We start from the raw sequence: 20,212 nt of genomic DNA on the forward strand, positions 1-20,212 counted from the left end.
GGGAAACAGTGGAAACAGTGTCTGACTTTATTTTTTTGGGCTCCAAAATTACTGCTGATGGTGATTGCAGCCATGAAAATAAAAGACGCTTACTTCTTGGAAGGAAGGTTATGGCCAACCTAGATAGCATATTTAAAAGCAGAGACATTACTTTGCCAACAAAAGTCCGTCTAGTCAAGGCTATGGTTTTTCCAGTGGTCATGTATGGATATGAGAGTTGGACGGTGAAGAAAGCTGAGTGCCGCAGAATTGATGCTTTTGAACTGTGGTGTTGGAGAAGACTCTTGAGAGTCCCTTGGACTGCAAGGAGATCCAACCAGTCCATCTTAAAGGAAATCACTCCTGAATATGCATTGAAAGGATTGATGTTGAAGCTGAAACTCTAATACTTTGGCCACCTGATGTGAAAAGCTGACTCATTTGAAAAGACCGTGATGCTGGGAAAGATTGAAGGCGGGAGGAGAAGGGGATGACAGAGGACGAGATGGTTGGATGGCACTCAATGGGCATGGGTTTGAGTAAACTCTGGGAGCTGGTGATGGACAGGGAGGCCTGGCGTTCTGCAGTCCAAGGAGTCGCAAAGAGTTGGGCACAACTGAGTGACTGAACTGAACTGAAACTGAAAATAATGTTCAACATTGCAAGCATCTTTTCCTGTCATTTACTATTGTTCCATATTTTTCACTTTATGACAACAGATTATCCACTGCAGAACTGTAGCACAATGCACTTAATCAACCTTTTTTTATCATTGGACATTCAGGTAGTTTACAGGTTAGCTGTTTTTGTTTTTGAGGGGGAGGTTTGCTATTATAAACAATTCTATAGAATATCCTTGCAACTAACTTACAAACTTCTGAATATATCCTTGTTATTATTTTTCTGATTATTTCCTTAATTTTCTAGAAATGAAGTGATAGGGTGAAAGGGCAATGAATAGCACTCTCTCTTAAGAAATGTGATACCCTTGTCTTTGGCTCCATTTCTGCTACAGCAAGTAACCAGTCATTCATTTATTCATTATCCATTCACTTAACAAGTCTAAGAGGCCTGGGCTAGTCATTGAGGAGTACTAAGATATGAATAAATTGTGCTCCCCATCTTCAAGGCACTCATAAGGGTCTGGCAGAGACAGGCAGGACAACAGGCAGTGACAGGAAGGAATAGGAGTGATATTTGTAGTCGACAGCTTCTGACAGGCTTCCAAATGATCCCCACCTCCTGGTATTTATGACCTTGTTTGACTTCTACTTATGAGTATGAGCTGGACCTCATCAGTTGCTTCTAATGAATGGAATATGACCAAAGCGATGGGATGTCACCTCTGTGATTAGGTTACAAAGGACTGTGACCTCTGCTTTGCTGCCACTGTCTCTTTTGCCTTCTCATCTGCTTGCTCTGATGAAGCCAGCTGCCATGCTTGCTGGCTGGAGAGGTCTTCATGGCAAGGAACCGAGGGAGGCCTCCGCCCAGCAGCTCTTGAGGAACTGAGGCCTCAGTCCAACAGCCTGTGAGGAACTGAATCCTGCCAACAATCGTGTGAGCTGGGAAGCCGATCTCTTCCAGCCGAGACAAGATGAAACCATTCCCAGATACCTGATCTACAGTGAAATAATAAGTATGGTTTTAAGCCACTACATTTGGAGAAATGTATCATGCAGCATTAGACAACTAATTAACGCACAGGTGGAGTGGTCCATATAAGCACGGTGCGTGCATGACAGGTGACAGATGCACATGGGAAGGTGAGGCCCCGAACCACTGTGGCAGGGAAAAGCTGTATCTGGTGAGATGTCTGAGAAGAGAGCATGCCGGTGTCGTGTTTTGCAGGCTAAAAAGGCATTCGTTAGGGAAGGAAAGTGTTGCCAGGCAGAGTTTGCAGAACAATCAAGCTTTGGGACCATTTTCCAAATCTGTTAACAGCTCGCCTGTCACACCATTGACTAGAGGTAAATTTACTAGACTAGAGGTGAAATCAATAGAGCTTCAGGGCCCCTCATCTGAAGTCCAGAAAGGGCCCTACTAGTTTTGTGGGAATAATTTTGCATTCTTTTAAATTTAACTTTATATCTATTTATTTTTTTGGCTGTACCACGTGGCATGTGGGATCTTAGTTCCCTGACCAGGGATCAAAACCACACCCCCTGCATTCGAAGGCAGAGTGTTAACCATTGGACCACCAAGGAAGTCCCTTGCATCCTTTTTCTTAAATTCCCCGACTTCAGGTTACTGCCTCAGTAGACCTGCCAAGACCTGTCCATTGCCCTCTCCCAGATTCATCCCTCCCAATCTATATCATTAACCTTCCACTATATGTTTTTTTTGTTTGTTTGTTTGGCTTTCTCTCTTTGGAAACTGTTTTTCAGCAGCCCTGCTGTCCTCTCCTGCCTCCTGCCTTAATCCAGGTTCTGTAGTCTTTCCTCAGGGCCTTTTGCTCTAACTCTTTAATCATCTTCACTGCTGTTTTTTTGGAGAAGGCAATGGCACCCCACTCCAGTACACTTTTGCCTTGAAAATCCCATGGACGGAGGAGCCTGGCAGGCTGCAGTCCATGGGGTCGCTGAGTCGCACACAACTGAGCGATTTCACTCTCTCTTTTCACTTTCATGCATTAGAGAAGGAAATGGCAACCCACTCCAGTGTTCTTGCCTGGAGAATCCCAGGGACGGGGGAGCCTGGTGGGCTGCCGTCTATGGGGTCGCACAGAGTCGGACACGACTGAAGTGACTTAGCAGCAGCAGCAGCTGCTGTTTTTTAAGTCTCTCAGAGTTTTCCCTTAGGTAGTGGTGCCGAGAATGGGTGTGTTTTTATAAGCAGCAAGTCTAGTTCCTGACCAGATGGCATCTGAGCAGGGCCACTTCGGGGCTGGCTGAGTCCCAGGACCACCTCTCTTTCCTGTGTTGCCCCACCCCCAACTGCAGAATGACTGAGTTTCAGAGAAACAAAAGGCATAAGGAAGAGGTAGAAGATGCAAGAGGAGAGGGGGAGCCTTGCTATTTTCTTAGGGTGGGACCTCTCTGTTAGGATCCTGATGGCAGTATTTTAAGATGGTAATGGGGACTTCCCTGTGTATGGTCCAGTGGCCGAGAATCTGCCTGTCATGGAGACACGGGTTTGATCCCTGGTCCGAGAAGATTCCACATACTGCGGGGCAACTAAGCTGTGTGCCTCAACTACTGAAGCCCAGCACAGCCAATTAAATTAAGTTTTAAAAATACAGTGATGGTCTGCTAGAGGAAAGAAAACTAGTCTTATCCTTGCCTGCTCTATGCAGGCACGTGGGTGTTACTGTTGCTCTCTTATGGATTCCTCATTACATCCCTGCAGGTTAAGAGCCAGACTCTTCATTTTATAACTGAGGAAATCAAGGTTCAGAGATGAGAAGTAATGTGCACACCTCATGGCCAGCAAGTGCAGGGTCAGGCCCTGCTGACTTGAGGCCTAGGCTCCAGCCCCACTTCGTGACCCCTCCATCCTTTACTAGCTCTCTTAAGGGCATAATCACCTACATTCAAGATTTAGAAAAAAACTGCTGGACGTTGCAGCAGAACTCTACCTGTAGTCACTTAGTCGTGTCTGACTCTTTCCGACCCCATGGACTGTAGCCCGTCAGGCTTCTCTGTTCATGGAATTCTCCAGGCAAGCACACTGGAGTGGGTATCCATCCTCTTCTCCAGGGGATCTTCCTCACCCAGGGACTGAACGTGGGTCCACTGCATTGCAAGCGGATTCTTTATTATCTGAGCCACCAGGGAAGCACAAACTCTACCTGGAAATAAGTTTTATAAATAAAAATGTCAGGCAGGCTAAATTCTTGTTCCTGAAGAACACCCACCAGTGAACTGGGACAAACCCAGGTCTGTATTCAATTCCAGAGAGAGAAAACACAATTGGCAAGAGAAGGCAAGAAATTTAGGCCCCAAAGCAGAAAATTAGGGTTGAAGAGCTGGACAGATTATAATGTAGGGATAACAGTGAAAGTAAGAAAATAACAATTATTGTTTATAAAGTGCTTACAAAGTGCCATGCACTGTGCTAGATGGTTGTTATAGGTTAGTGCATCTTATCCTCACAACAGCTCTACTTTAAAGGTAGGGTTATCATTCCCAACTTTAGTTTGGAAGCCTGAAGATGAAGAAATTTACACACAGGTAGGCAGCCATGATGCAGGGACTTGAACGCTGGTATATCTGGCTCCAAAGCCATTGCTTTTATCCATTCAGCTTTAGAAGGTCAAGGTGAATGGGGGCAGGAGGAATCTACTTTCTGTGGATGAAGTTAACACCCTAAAGCAGGGGTTACTAGGTGCCATAACTTGGGAGGGTGTGGCACCCAGTTCTTGTGGGCAGCAGAGGTGACTCAGGAGACCCTTAAGAGCCTGGAATTGAGTGCTGGGGAATGCGTCCGCAGAGGAAGCTCCTGGGTCCACAGTGGGTAGAGAGCAGAGGAGTCTCTCGGTATCCATTGACCGCTCTCTGGATTGGCTCAGGAGCTTGGGGGGGAGGGGCTTAGGCCTGTGGGATGCAGATCTGAACCAGGAAGCTGGAGCTCGGTTGCCTTCCTGGTATTACTGCCCCTGTGCTGTAGTCACATGTCCGAGTTTGGATCCTGCCCCTCTTCCTGAGTCTTCAATTTAGAGAAGACTGCTGCTGCTGCTGCTAAGTCTCTTCAGTCGTGTCCGACTCTGTGCGATCCCATAGACGGCAGCCCACCAGGCTCCGCCGTCCCTAGGATTCTCCAGGCAAGAACACGGAGTGGGTTGCCATTTCCTTCTCCAATGCGTGAAAGTGAAAAGTGAAAGTGAAGTCGCTCAGTCGTGTCCGACTCTTAGAGACCCCATGGACTGCAGCCTACCAGGCTCCCCCATCCATGGGATTTTCCAGGCAAGAGTACTGGAGTGGGGTGCCATTGCCTTCTAGAGAGAGTCTTTTAGAGAGTCAATAGAGAGTCAATTTAGAGAGTCTTCAATTTAGAGAATCTTGAGCCCCAGGTTTCTGTAAAATGCAGATAATCAGAGTATATATAGTCAAATAACATATAATAATTTTGCCGTTGGGAGAATCCAGTGAGGTGATGGATAGGAAAGACTAACACAGTGCCTGGGGCTGTGGGTGGTTGATAAATGGCAGCCATATTATCCTGAGATTCCATCCTTGGCTAATGGAATCATCATTTTTCTGCTTTCAGCTTGCTTTCACTCCCATTACTTACTGAATTTTTTAACTTGTTTTTATGATTCACAGCTCATTTCATTTCATAATTGCAACTTGTCTCTGGCTTGGAAGATACTAACCATCATATAAAAGCAGTAGCTTTTTCATGCTAGGAATTTTCTTTATGCTGTTTTTCTGTGAGTTTTTTTTTCTTTCTTATTTTGTAGACAAAACATTGGATCAGTGTTAAAATGTTTCACTGGTCAAAAACAGTGACCAATTCTGATCTTAATGATAACAACAGTAACAACATTTTATTGGAAAGAATGGAATAGCTCACTGACTGAGGCAGAAGTTAAATGTCAAGCCTCAGAAAAAGTGCACAGGGTAGCTCTAGGGAGCTGGAAGTAGGAAGTGATGAGCAGTACTTTCAGGTGCTATCAGATGTGCCTGTGCTAATCTACCAAAGGTGAAATTCTTACAAGGGAGCATTGGATTGACTTGGCTTGTGCACCTACCCCCTTATTCTGGGAGGGAGAGGATCCTTATTAACAGATTGAAATTTAGAGTAAGTGAGTATACACCAGGGGAGGGTAATGCCCCCAAAGCAAATGCAGGTACTATTATAGGAAGAGGGGTTTGGATGCTGGGTGAGTGCAAACAACAAGTGTTCCCTATAAAGGCCATCCTCCCTGTGATGAAATATCAAGATTCTGGATATTTCAAATATTTTCAAATCGGCAGGATAGTTGAAAGAATAAAACAATGAGCTTTTATCTACACTTTAAACTCAATACCTGCTTCCATTTTGCTACATTTGCTTACATTTCTCTCTGCATTTTTAAAATTTTGTGAACTGTTTGAAAGCCTCAGACATCATGGTCCTTTAGGCTTTAAATATTTCCTGTATCTCCTGAGGATAACAACACTGGTGCACATAAATGCAATACTATTACTGTAACCAAAAGTGGAATGCCACTGCTTGCCGCTCAAAATAGCCACTATAGAGGGCAGGTTGATGGAAAGGAAAGTTTGCTTTATTTTGAATGCTGGCAACCCTGGGAGAGGGGTGGGGTGGTGGTGGATGCCTGTCCAAAGGCCAGCTCCCCCCTCCACATACATAATCAGAGGGCAAGAGCTTTTACAGATGGAGGGAGGGTCTACATGTAGAAACAGTGTAGTCAGCTCTGACAGTCATCTTGAAATTGGTCATCGGTGGTCTGACCAGCATCATCTTGATTGTTTTAAGTGCAGTTAAACTTCAGTTCCATGATTGTTTGTTCTCATTTCCTTGAGGCCAATTCTTGGAATTGTGGCAGCTGATATCATGACTACAGTCTGGCCATCATGTAGTTAACTTCTTCCACCTGGCGGGGGTTTCTGTCTCTAAGACAACTTACTGGATATGGCTCAGAGTATTATGTATAACCCTTGAGAAGGAACTAAAGGTCCTTAACTATTCCTAATGAGTACATTAGTATTCATATTATTTGGTCTCCTTTGACTGTTTTCCTTTGTTTCTGCATTTTCTCACTTTTCTGATTAAACTTATTCTTTGGCTAAAGTTTTTCCACAGACAAAAGGCAGGTAGAGGACATAAGGGGCAAAGATCATAGGGTCCTGCTCTGTCTCATTACCACACCTAAGAAAGTTAATAAATATTCCATAACATCATCTCATTGCAAATTCATGTTCAAATCCCCTCAGTTGATACAAGAATACATTGTATAGATTTTTTTTCGGATCAGGATTGAATCAAATGTCACTCATTACACTTGGTTTTAGGATCTCTTTATTCTCTTTTAATTTAGAGCAATTCCTCTACATTTTTGGATTTTTTTTTCATGTCATTGACATTTTAATCCAGGCTAGTTGTGTTACAGAAAATTTTACATTGTTTCCTCTGATTTGCTTTTTTTTTTGTATAGTATTTTTTTATTGTGGTAAAATATACATAACATAAAAGTTGTCATTTTAACTGTGTTTCAGTGTACAGTTCAGTGGCATTAACTATATTGGCAAGGTTGTACACCATTACCACTAACTATTTCCAGAACTTTTTCATCATCCCAAACAGAAACTCTGTACCAATAAACATAACTCTCCACTCTCCTTTCCCCCAGCTCCTGGGAACCTTGGTAACCTCTATTCTACTTTCTGTCTATGGATTTGCCTATTCTAGGTGCCTCACCAAGTGGAATCACACATTATCTGTCCTTTTGTGTTTGGCTTATTACTTGTCATAATGCTTTCAAAGTTCCTCCATGTATCTGAATTTCGTTCTTTGTATTGCTTTTTAAACTTAATCTGTTAGAATTTTATATTTAATTTTTTTATAAGATAACTTTTTATAACTTTTTCACATGAAGGAATATTTTTAGATGCATTATCAAATTTAAGAGAATCTGCCTAAACTTTTATACTGGTCAAGTTAATTTAGATCTAGATTAACGGGGTAATAGTCAGGTGGTTAGTTTATCACCAAACTGGAATAAAATTAAACCTTCTATAACAAACATAATTTACAGCTTAGATTAATAATCACTTGTTTTCTACAACAAACACTTTTTAAAATGTAGTTTTCTATAATAAGATTTATAGCTTCAGGGCTATAAGCACTTACTGAAATTATTAAAATAAACATTCCAATATTAAACAAAAGCTGTTTGTCTTTTAATTAAAAGATGTAGACAGTCTATTTTTATAATTACATGATTCAGAAGTCATATGGATTTGTTAAATTTTATAGTAACCCCTATGTAAAAATTCATTAGCCTTCCTCCTTATCTTTGTAAACAAAGGAAGATGGATAATCCGGTGCTTGGCATCCTCTAATGCACTTGGATTAATAGCTTCTCGTCTTCTCAAGTTTCCTGATAAAGATCAGGACTTTAGGGTTTATTATCATTTTTGTTTCTATATCTCTAAACTTCTGAAAGCTTCATAATGTACCTTCTATATCTTCATTCTACTCTGATTTTTAATCACTTATATAGATATAGGTATAATAATTCTAAGCACTTAACATATTTAATCCTCATACCACCCTCTAAGGGTTTTCTTCTTCTCTCTCTGTTTTCCTCTCCTCCTCCTTCTTCTTCGATAAGTGTTTTTCAAATTTCCATTTTACCAGATGAGAAAAGTAAGACACTGAGAAAAAGTATTGATACTTGACCTGCCCAAAGTCACACGACCGTGGGAGAGCCAGGGAGTTCGGAGAGAGCAGACACAATCTCTTTCCAGAGCCTTTTTTCTTAACCTCTACACATTCTCACTAGAGTTAAAAAAAAAAAAAAGCAAAGTTTACAGATACTTATAACATAGAAACGAATGGTCTCCTTAATCCTACTCACGAGAAATATTCATTGCTAATAGTTTATGTTTTAATTTCAAATCTAATTATAGAGTACACGTAACATAACTAACAACATTCTTGGGGGAAGGGATAACCCTAATTAAAAGCAAAAAAATAATCCATTTTCTGGTTGGCAGGAAGCTTCCAAGAGGCTTCAAGTTGACCCAGCTCCAGCTCTCCGCCTGGACAGGGCTAAGGGGTGGGGGTGACTCAGCTTGGTTGTGGGCAGCTGGAAATGATCCTCACAGCAGGTGGCCACCTGAGCAGGAGGGGAGCCACAAATGGAAACAGGGGGCCAAACTGGGTGAGATTAATGTTACACAGGGTGGGAGCAGGGGCAGAAACCAGGTATCCCAGTTAAGTCCAGCCAGAAAGAATGACTCAGCAACAGTAAAGCAAGGGACTGGGCTGTGGGTCTAGTGTTGCCCATGAAGACAGTCATAGTTATGTGGAGTCCCAAGGCTGTGCCAAGACAGCTGCTACTGGACATCTGTTCCAGAAGATACTGTCTCAAGAATGTTAGTCAAAATAGAAAGGCATCCTCGTAGAAGAGTGTTGGACACGGCAGCGGTATGACCATGAGTGGGAATCAGGCATCTGGAAATGGTTCGAGTGGGGGCCATTATAGATAGTACCAGAATGGGTGTACCCAACAGTTCTCACATGTTTTTCCTTCAGGATCCCTTAGTACTCCTAAAAATCATTGAGGACCCCAAAGAGCTTTTGTCTATTTGGGTTATAGCTATTAATATTTTCTCTTGTAGAAATTAAAACAGAATTTTAAAATTCTATCATTTTAAAAATAAAGAATATACCAGCACATATTCCATTAGCCATCAGGGCAGTGATGGCATCACAAAGTCTCTGGAAAACACACTTTTGAGAGAATAAGGATGAAAAAGTAAAATGCTGCATTAATATTATCATTATTACTTAAATGGATTATAATTGCTTTACAATGATGTGTTAGTTTCTGCTTACAACGAAGTGAATCAGCTATATTTATGCATATATCCCCTCCCTCTTAGACCTCCCTCCCATGTCTCTCCCATCCCGCCCAACTAGGTCATCACAGAGCCCCGAGCTGAGCTCCTTGTGCTATACTGCAGGTTCCCTCTAGCTATCTATAGTACGTATATATATTAGCATATCACGTCAAACTTGATCTGCCAACTCATCTTACCCTCCCCTTCCCTGCAACCCTGTGTCCGCATATTTGCGTCACTGTTCCTGCCCTCCAACAGGAGTTTGATTTTACTTAACCCATGATAGGGGCTTCCCTATAGCTCAGATGGTAAAGAGTCTGCCTGTAATGCAGGAGACCTGGGTTCGATTTCTGGGTCAGGAAGATCCCCTGGAGAAGGGAATGGCAACCCACTCCAGTACTCTTGCCTGGAGAATCCCCTGGACAAAGAAGCCTGGTGGGCTACAGTCCACGGGGTCTCAAAGAGTCAGACACGACTGCATGACTAACGCTACTACTGCTACTCCTTGATAGAGTCTCAGAAACCTCCACACTTGAAGAACAGCTAGACTAGATACTAGATAGCATCTTATATTTGTGTAGTACTGTATAGTTTACGAAGTGCCTTGAATCAGGAAAAGTATTTTCACTCTCATGTTATAGCTTTAAAGCACACTGCTGGGAATTTCCTCATGGTCTGGTGGTTAGGACTCTGCACTTTTACTGCTAAGAGTGTGGGTTCGATTGCTGGTAGGGGAACTAAGATCCCACAAGCAACAAAAAAAACAACAAAAAAAGCACACTCCTGTGGAGCAGGGGAGGGACTAGGCTGGTCTGTCTCTCAAGATGAAATGCTGAGATGGTACCCTGGGATCCTTCGCTTCCGCGATTGCACTCCCCAAGCTTCAGGTGATTCCTGGGACTTGCTCTCTGCTCTAACACTTGGCATTCTGCTTTTGGCTTCCTCTCTGCCAGGGGCCAGATCAGGTTCACTCTGTGCCTAGGAAGCTGTAGAACTTTCTGGGAGGAGTCAAAGACAAGAACATCAAATGCTCAGATTTCCACATGGATACTAATGTAACAGATAAATATGGGGGGTCTACCTAGAAGGCAGAGGTAGTGGGAACTGAGTATTTCAATTTTAATATCGTACCTTGTCAGTCAGTTTTCAGCATAGGCAACAGAAATCTTTCTTGGTGTTAAGGGCAGTGAAAATGAAAGTATTTACCGCTGAGTTGTGTCTGACTCTTTGTGACCCCATGGACTGTAGCCCACTAGGCTCCTCTGTCCATGGGATTCTCCAGGCAGGAATACTGGAGTGAATAGCCATTCCCTTCGCCAGGGGATCTTCCCAACCCAGGGATTGAACCTGGGTCTCCTGTGTTGCAGGCAGATTCTTTACCACTAGCGCTAATTAGTTTCAGGAAATTGAATGCTTACAAAATCATGGTAAACCACTGAAAATCTGGAGAAGAGAGAATCAGAGGTCAACTCAGGAATGGCTAATTTTAAGAACATGTCTCTATAACTAAGACTCAGGGGTCAGGGGTCAGAAAGCTAGGATTGAGTAACACTGCCTTAGTGGCCACTGTGGCTGCTATTGCCTTTCTAGTTCATGGAGCTGGAGACTGGAAGCAGAAAGACTTCTGGAGGAGAAGTCCAGGTCTCCAGTGATGACCCTACTGGCCAGTAGAAATGGCCAAAGTGCAGGAAAATTGTCTCTTCCTCATTTCCACCTTATAAATCTTACCCAAGTGCATCTAATTGGCAATACCAAAACTTCATCCAAAATCTGAGTTGTAAGGGAGCCTGAGAAATGTCATCTTAACATTCCCACTTCTGCAATATGGGAAATCTCACTAGAAGAAAGTGGGAATGGATGTTGAACCCCAACTGAACATACTCTACAAACACAAGATTTTCTGACTATGACTTGCTTGGAATGTGAGCTCCATGAAGGGAGAGGTTTTTCTCTCAGTTTTTTTCTGCTGTGTCCTCAGAGTCTAGAATTTACAGAGTAGTTACTAAATAAACAGGTAGATACATATCAAAATGAATGTTTCCTCGGGAGCTCTTTGAGTGAACATCAGAAAGATAACCATAGTAGCAAGAGGTCCAAGTTACTGTGACAATGTCTAGGGGCTCAGTTGCATTCCTTGAATCTAGATGAGCTTTATGATTGCTTTGACCAATGGGTACAAGTGATGCTGTGTCCGTTACCAGGCTGGCCTTAGAGGACTAGCAGGTTGCAAGACCTGTCTCTGCCATGTAAAAAGTTCAACTACCCTGATGGAGAGACCATATGGAGAGGTTCTGACACTACATGAAGGGCAGCTATACCCAGCCTTTCAGGCATTCCCACCAAGTGCCAGGCATATGAGTAAGGCTGTGTGGGACCCTCTAGACCAACCTGCCAGTTACAACATTATCAACTAACTCTGACTGATGCCATATGGGAGAAAGGAATCATCCAACTCAGGCCTGCCCAAATTCCTGACTCAAAACTTGTGAGATATGATACAGTGGTTGTTTTAAACCGCCGAGTTTGGGGATAGTTTGTTACATAGAAATAGAAAACCAGAATACACTTCAAGTGTGATCTTAATGAATACAAAGCTCCCTGCAGTAAGGATGAAGAAAATGCTCCATTTCATTGCTGCCAAAATCTTGGCTCCCTGTGCGCTAATGACAAATAGAAATACAGAGACAGAGTTCTAGAGGAAAGAGAAAGAGTAGCTATATTTCTTTGCCAGGCGAAGGGGGAACACAGCAAGCTAGCACCTCAAGAACCGTGCCCTACCCTCTTCCCTGGGGAATAGAGAGAGGTTTTATAGTTGGTGCTAGAGCTCTGGGGTAGGTGATAAGTCTCAAAGTAATGAAGGTCTTGCATTTCTTTCATCCTGCAAGTTTACAGCCAAAGCTGGCATCAAGTGGCTCAGCAGCCTGGTCTTGTGTCCCTGAGGTTCTCAGCCTATGACCTTCTTTCTGAAATGAAGACTGCTTCAAGGGAGAGTGGTGGTGGTGGTTTAGTTGCTAAGTCGTGTCCGGCTCTTTGTGACCCATGGACTGTAGCCTGTCAGTCTCCTCTGTCTGTGGAATTTCTCAGGCAAGAATACTGGAGTGGGTGCCATTTCCTTCTCCAGAGGGTCTTCTCAACCCAAGGATCAAACCTGTGTCTCCTGCATTGGCAGGTGGATTCTTTACCACTAAGCCACCAGGGATTTCCCACAAAGAGTAGGGGGAGGAGAATGCCAGGTGCAGAGTATAATTCATAAGGAGTCAGAGAGTAATTAGCTTTACGAAGGACAAGTCCAGCTACAAGTGGTTTTTAGTGGTAACAGCTGAAGAATAACCAAGATTTGCTTAACTCTTTCAGGCTTATTTATGCCGTTGCCCTAGCCTGTTCATTGTTTCCTTATTTTCCTGTTTATTAGAAAAGTCTCATTTCCATTTTTGCTGCAGCACATTCCCCACTGCTAGTTCATTCCCTCCATTTCAATGGAGAAAGGGAATCAAGCATTGTTCTCATCTGGCTGAGGACAAAGCTTCAGTTTTATTCCATTTGACAAACACCAGTTGTCTATAGTCTCGGGCACATCTATCTCCTACTTCAAAATTTCATGTAGATTTCCAGGGCTATAGTTTTAATTCTGCCAGGTGAGGTGTCCTAAAATACCTGAGTTTTGTTCAAAAATCATTCTCTATAGAGCAACAGATCTTGAGTGTTTCCAAATGATAATGATTTATTGGGGAGAAATATGAACAATAATAGTAACCATGTGGAAAAGATGTCTGTGATTAAACTGAAGATAACATGCACAGGAGGCTGGAAATGCTTTGCTTTAAAGATAGAAAAGGTTACTGCATATCTTGGAAATGTGAATTTATCCCACTCCAAAGGCTTCTTACCTGTGTAAATTTGGACAAAACTGTGAAAATGACTCTAATAATGTCCAATCAGGGCCAAGTAGGCATAAAGTGACCCACATTGTTATTACAGTAATGACTAGATTACTGTAGATTTCTTTTAAAAATTAATTATTGTGGTAAAAAACATATAAAATTTACCATCTAAGCCATTTTAAGGGCTTTGCCAGTGGCTCAGTGGTAAAGAATCCACCTGCCCATGCAGGAGACCAAAGGGATGTGGATTCAGTCCCTGGGATGGGAAGATTCCCTGGAGTAGGAAGTGGCAACTCACTCCAATATTCTTGCCTGGAAAATTCCATGGACAAAGGAACCTGGTGGGCTACAGACCATGGGGTCACAAACAGTTGGACACAACTGAAGTGCACACACACACAACCATTTTAAGTGTGCTATTCAAGGTACACTTAACAGTTGTTTTAAGTATATTGATGTTTTTGTGAAACAGGACTCCTAAATCTTTTCATCTTATAGATTTGAAACTCTATACCCATTAAAAAATTCCCTTTGTTCCCGCCCTCCAACCACTGGTATATTTAGGAATTTGACTACTTTAGATACCTTAGATAAGTGGAATCACGTTGTTTGTTCTTTTTGTGACAAACATTTCACTTAGCATAATGGCCTCAAAGTTCAGCTATATTATAGCATGTGACAGAATTTCCTTCCTTTTTAAGGTTGCATAGTATTCTAAAGTATGCACATACCATGTTTTGCTTATCCATTCATCTGTCAATGGATATTTGGGTTGTTTCCACCTCTTGGCTATTGTGAATAGTGCTGCTATAAACATGAGTGTGCCAATATCAGTTTTTAGACTGTGCTTTCAGTTCTTTTGGCTATATACTCAGACATGAGATTGCTGGATCATATAGTAGTTTGATGTTTAATTTTTTGAGGAATTGCTATACTGTTTTTGTAGTAGTTGCACCATTTTATAATCCCATCAACTGTAGATTGCTTTTAGAGGCTCAACTGTCATGTACACAATAAGTTATTGCCTTAAGTACAATAGAGAAATAAGCAGAAACAAAACCTAGACTATTATCCTCTAAGATCAACCAGGAGGGTTTAAGTTGATAACTATTACAAAACGCTAATTCATTATGTCTTTTTTAATGGAAATATGTAATTTAGAGACCTTATTTTTAGACAGTTTTAGTGTAATTAGGTTTGTGTTTTGATTTACATTTGGCTTTTGTTTAGAAAGACATGGCTATAGTACTTTTTGACTGTTTTAACAGCCTTTCTTTTGTGTTAAAATTTGAATGAAATATTTCCAAATCTACAAATATCTAAATAGTTATAACTAGGCTTGAACAAAACCATATTTTTGACCTATTTCTTGAGATTTTTCCCCAGGAGTAATGCAGTAGGGCAGGAAATACAACTCAACAAACATATACAGTCTTGCTGACCATCACAGCAAACAAAATTGTCTGAAATCAGAGAAAAGAAACTCGTAGGTAAATGAACCCCTACTTGCTCTTCTTGTTGTCTGAGAAGCATCATGGACTCTGAAGTCCTGCAGACCTGGATCGAAGTCCTGGGTTTGCTTCTTGTTTAACCTACCTCTGCCTCAGTTTCCTCATCTATAAAATGGAGATAATCATAGTCCTTCACAAGATCACTGGCAGGATTTAAAAGAGAAACATGAGTATTTATATTTACTGTGTACAGTAAGTAACATGTAGTAAAGCTTCAATAAATATTAGTAAATTTTTTTTTGTTTATTGAGCACCTACTATATGCCACCAATCTTTCCCAGCATCAGGGTCTTTTCCAATGAGTCAGCTCTTGGCAAAAGAAGGGGGCAGTAGAGGGTGAGATGTTTAGATAGCATCACCAATTCACTGGACATGAATTTGAGCAAACTCTGGGAGATAGTGGAGGTCAGAGGAGCCTGGCATGCTGCAGTCTATGAGGTCACAAAGAGTCGGACACAACTTAGTGACTGAACAACAGCAAGTCACACTTCTAGTGCTGTGCTGAGAATTCAGCAGTGAATAAGAGTGAACAAGACCCCTGAGGAGCTTACTTTCTAGTGACAGACAATAAATAAACAAGGTCGTTTCAGACTGCGATAAGGACCCCGGAGAAAAGATAAGGTATGGGAAGGGAATGCAGGAGCTGCTTCAGACAGGAAGAAAGGGTCATGGGGGGGCCTTGTGTAAAGCTTTCAGAGTTGATATTTCACTGAGAGAATCAGAAGAAACCATTCATGGAAGGTTTGGAGAAGAGTGTTGGAGAGAGCAGGAATAGTATTTGTTTAGACCCTGAGGCAAGAAAGCTAGTTTTGTACGAGAAGCAGAAAGAAGAACAGGATGGCTGTATGTGAGGGTTGCTGTTGTTGTTCGGTTGCTAAGTCGTGTTTGACTCTGCGACCCCGGGGGCTGCAGCACGCCACACTCCTCTGTCCTCCACCATCTCCCAGAGTTTGGAAGTGGAAATTCGAGGGTAAGGGAGGCTGGAAATAACATCTGAGAGTTAGGAAGGGAAGGCCAACAGGGCCTTGTAGACCATAGTAAAGAGCTTGGACCTTATTCTTAGGGGACTATGAAGACATTGGAGGGTTTTTATTGGCAGTAGGTCCAGCAACTCTTTGATCTGGGGAGGAGTTGGTGTGCTTTCCGATAGCTGTGTTTTAGAGTTGCGTGGTGCATGTATGCTCAGTCATGTCTGACTCTTCACAACCCTACGGGCCATAGCTCCCCAGGTTCCTCTGTCCATGGCATTCTCCAGGCAAGGATACTGGAGTGGTTGCCATTTCCTCCTCCAGGGGATCCTCTCGACCCAGGTATTGAACCCGAATCTCCTACGTCTCCTTGCACTGGCAGGTGGATTCTTTACTACTGAGCCACCTGGGAAGCCCCACGTTTTGGAGTTATGTGTAAATACATGCTTCAGGAAGAACTTCTCTGAGAATACCACATTGGTTACTCATGGGCTCCCCCTGGTGGAGTTGGTGGCTCAGCTTGTATGGTTTTGGGTGAGCAAAAGCAAAGGAAATGAGCAACAGATCCCAAAGTAAATGAGCAATCTATCCTTTAAGACAACAAACATTTATTGGGTGCCCTCAACATGCCAAATTCTCTTCTGGTGCTGGCGTTTCTTCTGAAATACATCTGTGAACAAAACAGGGGCTCACATTCTGGTGAGAGGAGAATGGGGAGGGGAAAACAGGGGTGGGAGTAGAGATGTTAAACCAAATTCACTAGCAAATTGTTGCACAGGATAACTGTTATTATAGAATAATTAAGCGAGGGAACTGGGCTAGGAATTTCAGGAAGTATGATAATGCTTCAATTTAATTACAGTGTCTGGGAAAGTTTTCATTTAGAGGGTGACATCTGAACAAAGATGTAAAGGAAGCAATAGTGTGAATGATGCTGTTATCTGGAGGAAGAGCATTCTAGGCAGAGGGATCAGCAAGCACAAAGACCCAGAGTGTATGTGCAGATTAGAAAAATAGCAAAGAGGCCAGTGTGTCTTGAGAGGAGGAATAATGGAGAAAGTCGGAGATAAGGTTACTTGTACTGGGCAGTGTCAAATCTTGAGGGTCCTCTCAGCTTATATAAGGATTTTGGTTTTCACTTTAAAACAGGGATCCACTGGAGGAGGGACCTGGTATGATTAAGGCTTTAACAGAAGCCCACTGCTGCTGTGTTAACAGATCCTGGAAGGGCAAGGGTATAAAAACAGCAAATGGTTACACATTGACTGTAGCTTGTACCAACAGAGGCAGGAAATAGTCTGAATCTGGACAGATTTTTAAGACAAATTCTGCAGAATTTACAGATGAATTAGGTGTGGGGTGTGAGAGACAGGAGTCAAGGATCTTGGTAAATGACATTCCTTAGTAAATTGCCACAGGAAAGAAAGTGAAGTCGCTCAGTCGTGTCTGACTCTTCGCGACCCCGTGGACTGTAGCCTACCAAGTTCCTTTGTCCATGAGATTTTCTAGGCAAGAATACTGGAGTGGGTTGCCATTTCCTTCTCCAGGAGATCTTCCCAATCCAGGGATTGAACCTGGGTCTCCTGCATTGCAGGCAGATGCTTTACCGTCTGAGCCACCAAGGAAGTCTAGGAGATCAAAGACGATACAGCCAAAATACGTAGGAAAAAAAGTACTTCGGACGTGCATGTAATACTTGTAGTGCTTAATTCTTCTGGACTTTGTGTTATTTATGAAATTTTAAAAACTTGTAATTTGTGATTTCTTTTCTCACATTAAACATTCATTTTTTATACCTAACATTGTTATTTGTAATTGTGGGTTTCCTTAAAGAGAGTCCTCCAATTGAATAAACTTCAGGCCCCAACAAAACCTGAAATCAACCCTGCTTCTTGCCCATGATGGGGTAGTAATTTAAAGTTAAAGAAGCATGTAAAAATTTTGTTTCTGATAAAATTATTACATAAAATATTGTGCAGAAAACAGAATTGTAACCTCAATACAATATTATGAATAAACTGATACTGGGAATAAAATCATCCCCTTGGTCTAGCCTCCCAAGTGCCTTCCAGAACTTCCCAGCCATTCTTCCTCCCACAGTTTTTCTAAATCTACCAAATACATCCAATATTTCACGTTCGTTTTAGAAAGAGAGTGGTTGCTGCTGCTGCTGCTGCTGCTAAGTCGCTTCAGTCGTGTCCGACTCTGTGCGACCCCATAGACGGCAGCCCACCAGGCTCCGCCGCCCCTGGGATTCTCCAGGCAAGAGTACTGGAGTGGGTTGCCATTTCCTTCTCCAGTACATGAAAGGGAAAAGTGAAAGTGAAGTCGCTCAGTCGTGTCCGACTCTTAGCGACCCCATGGACTGTAGCCTATCAGGCTCCTCCGTCCATGGGATTTTCCAGGCAAGAGTACTGGAGTGGGGTGCCATTGCCTTCTCCAGAGGGGTTGCACGCATTTTAAAAGATCTTCTTGAAACCCGAGTGCTGAGTACTTTTTTTAAGCTGGCAGCTTATGCCTCAGTGGTACCTCGGCCTGGGCGCTGCATGAACCAACCTATCCACACACCAAGCACCACCGAGATGCACGGCGGGGCGTAACCGGGGGGCGGGGCTCCCAGGACGGCTGGGTGGGAGGAGTCTAGGCGCTTTCCCCGCCCCGCCCCCTGAGGCCTGACACATGCGCCCGAAAGCCTCTGGTGGAACGAGGTGTGGATTGTGTGATGACCCTGACCGCCGACTTCCGGTTCCTAGGGATGCCCATCCGGGTCACACTAACGCCGCCGTTTCCTCCAGCCGCTTGGTACTCCTGTGTGTTTGGACCAGTCCCCATGTCCTACTGTGGGGCCTCTGCAGCCTTTAGGTGAGTCTCCGCTGCCGACAGGGTCTGAGTGCAGCCGGTCGAGTAACAGCCTGTAGAGGGACGGTCAAGACTTGTGTCCCGGTCCCTGTGGGTGGAGGTTCTCTTTGCCTGTCCCTTGTCCCTGCAGAGCCTCCTGAGCTCATTTCGTTCCTTTCTCTCACGCCGGCCTCGCCTCTCTCACCTCAGTTTGAGCCTGTGTCGTCGCTGCTCACTTCTCGCCTTGCTGTTTTTCCTCCGCCTCATCCGCCTTGTAAAAACCTTGGTTTTCTTGCCTTTTGCTTCAGCGCTTCCCTGAGCCACTGCCTATCGGTTTTGCTCGTATTCACTTTCTCCCCTCCCCTCCCCGACCTGTGGTCTCAGGATCTTGCTGTGTTTTCATCCAGCAGGACGGCCCACCACCTCGTTGTGCTCACCCTGCTCCAGCTGCGAAACTGAGCCTCTCTCAAGGGTCCCGGGTCTAGTTCCCCAACTTTCTTCACCCTTGACGCCTACGTCCTCCCGGGACGAGTAGGTGACATTTGTGTTTCGCCTGGGGTTCTCCCGCCTTTTCTTAGCTAGAGAAGGTCTTTGCCCAAGCCCCCATCTGGGCAGATTTACCTGGCCCGGGGGAAGTTTTCTTTAAGGCGCTAGGTTGGATTGAACTCTGGTATCTTCCGTAGTTAGCAAACAACAAAGGCGTTCCCGGTTCTTCGCTGGAGCACAGTCCAGGGGGCTTCACTAAAGCAGGCTAACAGGTGGCAAGCACGCGGAACTGCTGGCAGTGGGGCTTGTGTAATCTTGTTAATCGACAGGTCATCGGGACGTCTTGTCATTTTCGTGTTCTCTATCCCATGAGAATGGATATGTACAGCAGAGGCAAAAATGCGGACGTTTTGAGACGATCGGCTCTGTTTTCTGCACGAACTTTACATATAGAACAGTTGCTGTGACGGAGGACAGAGTTTCTTGGGAGATTATTAGCCCCCAGATTTATGTTTATTGCCAAAAACTTTAGTGTGCTGTTACTGAAAAATTTTCTGCTTGAGAGCTCGTTATAGTAATTTCAGAGTACCTTTTCTTTTGCTGAACTCAGCGTGCATATATCTTTGTCTGTTGTATATTGTCTCTTCATTTTTACCGTATTGACAAGTTTTCTGTTTTTCTTCTTGTTTCTTCAGAAACCAGACATTACAGTATTTGATTATTTAGCATGTTCTTCTATTTTTTTCTTTACTGTTTTCACCATAAACCATCTTATTTACGAAACTGTTTCAGCCTTAGAACCATCTTTTTCTCACTTTTGAGGCTAAAGTTTCTTGTAAATTTCTTAAATGACTCTGTAGGCTCTTAGTCATCTTTGAATTGAAGGGATTGGTTTTAATAATAATTAGTGTTGTGTTTTCCAAAATTTGTTATCTGAGGTATGTTTTGAGACAGAGAGTTGGATAATTTTTATTTTTGTCTTTCCAGTGTTTATGGTGTATGTCTCACACTTGATTGTAAATGTTTTTGTGTGA

General features: G+C 43.1%; 1 protein-coding gene and 1 long non-coding RNA gene across 17 annotated transcripts in view; one reads left to right on the forward strand and one right to left on the reverse strand.

Moving 5' to 3' along the window:
• Positions 1-998: 998 nt before the first annotated feature.
• Positions 999-15,002, reverse strand: LOC145543290 (uncharacterized). Its single transcript, XR_014080612.1, has 4 exons — positions 14,882-15,002; positions 8,329-8,427; positions 3,557-3,769; positions 999-1,601 (listed from the first exon to the last, which is right to left on the reverse strand). It is a non-coding gene; the product is annotated as an uncharacterized LOC145543290 (long non-coding RNA).
• A 398-nt stretch (positions 15,003-15,400) lies between these two features.
• Positions 15,401-20,212, forward strand: part of EYA3 (EYA transcriptional coactivator and phosphatase 3) — an 87,614-nt gene continuing 82,802 nt past the window's right edge. For 10 of the 16 annotated variants that reach the window (XM_081586244.1, XM_081586248.1, XM_081586247.1 and 7 more), the window contains exon 1: positions 18,625-18,716. The gene's annotated coding sequence lies outside the window, so the exon portion shown is untranslated. Of the gene's footprint in view, positions 15,508-18,624; positions 18,717-20,212 lie in introns of those variants that run through there. The other 6 variants (XM_081586246.1, XM_081586251.1, XM_081586257.1 and 3 more) reach the window with 1 other exon arrangement.

The sequence above is a fragment of the Giraffa tippelskirchi genome, chromosome 3 (genome assembly GCF_054371585.1).
Source record: "Giraffa tippelskirchi isolate mGirTip1 chromosome 3, T2T-mGirTip1v1.2.pri, whole genome shotgun sequence".
In the NCBI taxonomy this organism is placed as follows: Eukaryota; Metazoa; Chordata; class Mammalia; order Artiodactyla; family Giraffidae; genus Giraffa; species Giraffa tippelskirchi.